The 4,530-nt window shown below is 34.1% G+C and overlaps 1 long non-coding RNA gene across 1 annotated transcript; it reads right to left on the bottom strand.

Moving 5' to 3' along the window:
• Positions 1 to 571: 571 nt before the first annotated feature.
• LOC140321301 (uncharacterized) lies at positions 572 to 3,890 on the bottom strand. The gene is made up of 5 exons (XR_011918893.1): positions 3,761 to 3,890; positions 3,529 to 3,667; positions 2,858 to 2,918; positions 2,640 to 2,767; positions 572 to 1,929 (listed from the first exon to the last, which is right to left on the bottom strand). It is a non-coding gene; the product is annotated as an uncharacterized lncRNA (long non-coding RNA).
• Positions 3,891 to 4,530: the final 640 nt, after the last annotated feature.

Below are 4,530 nucleotides of genomic sequence, written 5' to 3'. Positions count from 1 at the left end.
CAAAGTTATCTGGGTGCTCCAGAATTTATTGTACCAACAACACCCTCTCATAGAAAATGTAATACCATTTTCAATACACTGGAGAGATCTATCAAGGGTAATAGACTATGAAACCATTCTTTGGGGTGCAAAAAAAGTTGGTTCCTATTCTTGCCTGAGTGTAATGTGTTCTAACATAACTAAAAAAAAAACATTTCTGTCACCTACATAAAGTTCGTACAAGACTGACATAAAAGGTTATCATGCTTATCAAACCTCCTATGCTATTTAAATCTAAAAGTGTCCTTGTGGCTTGTGTTGGTGAGATGACTTAAAAGGCAAAGTGATCAAACAGTCTGTAATAAATTTGTTATTAGGAATACATCTGCTAAACTTCCAGTTGGTTGACAGGGTGGGCCTGATTTATTAAAGCTCTCCAAGGCTGGAGAAGATAGACTATCATGGGAGAACCTGTGTGATCCAGCAAACCTGGAATGAATCTGGTACAGGATTGAAAACATTTGACAACTAATGACAAATTATTTTTAAGAAATCCATTCCAGGTTTGCTGAATCATCCAGATTCTCCCATGATAGTCCATCTTCTCCTGACTAATAATTTAAGTTTAAGGACATGCTTGTTTGCCTAAGTACCTCCTATGTAACGCAATGGGAAAGTGTGACAACCTGCAAAGTCCTATGTAAGTGTGAATTGATAAATAAGAATATTTCATTGTTGACCATGTACTAGAAGTCTAAAAAGTCACTGTATTGTCCATAGTTGTGATAAAATTCCCTATCAAGAGCTCTCCTGAGAAAGCATTTTTCACACACTGCATCTACATTTTGACTTGGACTTTGTTAATCAAATAGCATGGTGTAATATGTCACTTGTTGTTCATCAACAATATATATGTGTGTGAATGCATGTATATACCATGCAAAATGTGCATTAGGCATTATTTCAATATAGCAAAGTGTATAGACCCAAAACTAAATGCAATATGTTTTCCAAGCTCTTTAATGATAAATGCAAATCTAGTAAAAATAGAGAGAAAGCTTATTCACTTGTCTAAATATTTTTATTAATATATGAAAAAACATTCTGTTCTAACTATAAACATTTGAACATGCAATTCATTTTTAATTAACCCCAAGCGTACAAATACTGTTTAATACAGTCTGATTTAAATATATATTAGTAGATTTGCTGAAATGGCTGATTACTGTGGGTTTTATAAGGAAAGGGGTAACCTAATTCTACTGCAACCATGAAGGGATACAAAAAAAATAAATAAATCAGGAACTGAGCAATTTTAAGGTTTGCTGGAAAGCTGTGATTATATTTGGGTTTAGCATCTCCAATGTGAATATATATCTGAAGCAATTATGCTGTAAAGGTTAAATCCAGATATCTTTCTGCCTGCAGCTGTAAACTTATATAAATTACCTTCAGAGCAGAAGTCTTCCTTATTGTGTTTATAGCAAAGCATTTTAATAAAATTACCAGGACAACTTTGCTCTAGCTAGAAAAAAGTTCATAAGGTCCCTACTTGTTGGGCTGTTACTTATTACAAATTGTTGGTTAAAAAAAACTTTGCAAATGATGTGTTATGTACAAAACCAAGTAGCTATAGAAGGATAAGCAACTGATATCCTAAATATACCCGCATAAAAGATTGAAGATTTTTTCTTATTGAGATTGCTTGTGTCCTGTAGAGGGACCTTCACAGATAAGACGGGAACCAGGCACAGCAAACTAATAGGTTTGTGTTGGATGCAGCAATTCAGCTGCTATTTAAACCAAGCATTTTGAATACATTAGAAATTGGAAGATAATGTTCAAGTTAATTAATTTTTCCCAACAACTCACCAGATAAGGTTTTGGATTTGAGCTGGTTTGGTTTACTTGCCAAATACTTAAAAATCCTTCTCCATCTGCAACACCACACTGTAAAAAAAACACCAATTATGACATTTTTCCATATAACATATAAAGCATTGTGTAATTTATTGGATTCAATCAGTTTTACAGATTAACCACAATAAAACTGCCTCTAATTGCATCCCAAATCACATACGCTCTCTCATACCCTAAAGGACTGCTACGACTATGGATTTGCTGCATTTTCCAAAATGTACACATTTCATTCAATCAACTTAAATAAGCAGCTCAATGATCCTTTTCAAACAAAATTGCTAAATGTTATTTATAATCCTTTTAATTTGTAAGTGAACCCACTCTTGTTTCCAATATTCAGCTGTTCAATAATTATGCTTACACCTTAAAATAGAGAGCAATATACAGAACCTGTTTCAGTGCAGATTCATCAAAGCAATACTCTGCAAGTGTTTATCACAGCTAACATTGTTTTAGGTTGACATGGAACATCAAATTATTCTGCAGTGTTTTACAATAGGTTACTAAAGGCAGTCTTTTTCACATGATGCAGAAAAGCAGAATGGGCCTAATTTGTGAGAACTTGAGCAGAAAGGACATATTGACCAAAGCATTTAGATTTTAGCCTCACATTGTTTAGAGAATAGCTTAGATGACTATTCAATGGCTGTTATGTTTTTTAGTGCAAAACTAGATTCATGATAAAAAAAAAAAAAACTAAAAGTGTAATACCCAGTGTACTGCATTAAAAATAGACAAACCTTGTTGCCTTGGGAGTTGAAATATAACCTGGTAACCCGAGCATTGCCAGCCTGGCGGAAACATAAAAGTTGTTGTGGACGATTCCATTCAAACATACGGACACTGCCATCCTGAGCACCAGTAAGATCTAGTGAAAAGTTTATATAAAAAAAAGGTCAACGGTCTACCTGAAAGTTTAATATTCTTAGGAACACCTGAGATTAAATATCATACTTACAATATTGGTGAACGGGGTGTGAGGCCATTCTTTTGACATTATTCAGATTCCTTTTTATCAGCTTTTAGGAATTAGGGAGAAAAAAACAAACAAACAAACAAGGTTTTATAAATTAAATAAAACCTAATAAAAGTATATGCAAATTTATGATATCAGATTAACTTTTTGTAGGATATTACCCATACATACAAAGCTATAATATGTTGTGTTGCCTGCTATTGTAAACCAATAGATGCATTAAGTTCTGTTTTTTGATATGCAGTCATATGTATTCTGTACTGGCTCTCTTTCTCTTATTACTGCCCAAGAGATCCTTTGTTGTAATGATAAGGTGTAAGTGAGTGTAATACAATAAAAAAGTTTTTAAAAAGGTATATATATATTGCAAAGCAATGCATTGGTACGTCCAGAATCATTGATTTTTCTGATGTTCATAAATATATCTTGCACTGTAGGAAGGGAGGCTGTTGTACACAACAGTCATATGTAGAACACTAAAAGACTGCACATGCAGGTGAGAATCTGAATCCACACTACTAAGTACGCACTTAAAAAACACAGCTGTTCCATCTATATAACATAGTGCACTTTACATGAACTCTTGAAAAACCATGAGCTTATTAGGAAGGGCTAAAAGAACGTGTAAACATATTAATAAATAATGTGCCTACAATGCCAGCTCCAGTGCTTGTCTGTCCACTTCCCAACCAAGGCATGGATGAAGAGGCTTGCATCTGTCCAAGGTTAAAAGAAGATACACCTGTCTGGTGAATGGCAGTGGTTGACCCCCTGGAATCAAGGTCATCAGAACTAGGAAAAAAACAAAAGAGCTTTTTAGTATTGACTTTTTACATTACAAAAACAACACTGAACTACTGAATCAAAGTACACTGAAAAAATAACCTTTTAGATTCTTTGTCATATTCTTCCCCAATCCAAACATAAGGTTGGGCAGCCAAGAGAGCGGACACATCAAGTTCTTGTACATCATGTGTAGAGGCAAGGACAATCTCATTACAGTTTGCCTAGATAAAATAGAGTAGGGTTTTGTTTAAAGTGCTGGAAGGGTACAAAAATTCAATACATGACAATTTTCCTATGTTCTTATCTTAAACACTGCAGGTAAATGAAAATCCTTGCATTCAACTTCTAAGTTTTGTCGTAGGTTAAAACTTTTTTTCTATGGAGTAGTGCCAGCCTATAAACAAGCAGTTATGACACCTCATTTAGTGACAATACTTGCCTGTGCTCCTTTAAGAGATGGAACCTGTCATGTTTCTTTCCAAAAACTGGTGATTCCCTAGCAGTATCTGAATTTAGTACTTCTAAACCACCGACTATGTACAAGTATTCAGGTATTCTGAGAACAAAATTAAGTCTGGCGCAGTGCTTAATAATCTGAATAGCTCCTCCCTGTACCTAGATAGTACAATTTATAGAGGTCAACCATTTCCATGTTGTACTGAAAAAAATAGTGCAGGTTTTATTTAAATTATTTATGTGTATGTATATGTATGTATGTATCAAAATTTGCATTTGAGTATGCAGACAGCCCATCCTAAATGCTAATGCAGTGCACAGTACTAATAGATAAGCTAATGATTTGAGCTGTATGCCATTTAATAAGCACAAAGCAGAGTTAAATTACAGTAAATTTAATTACATTAAAGCAG

Source organism: Pyxicephalus adspersus, unplaced genomic scaffold (assembly GCF_032062135.1).
Source record: "Pyxicephalus adspersus unplaced genomic scaffold, UCB_Pads_2.0 Sca2129, whole genome shotgun sequence".
NCBI classification, from domain to species: Eukaryota; Metazoa; Chordata; class Amphibia; order Anura; family Pyxicephalidae; genus Pyxicephalus; species Pyxicephalus adspersus.
This window is presented reverse-complemented; position numbering and strand designations above follow the sequence as displayed.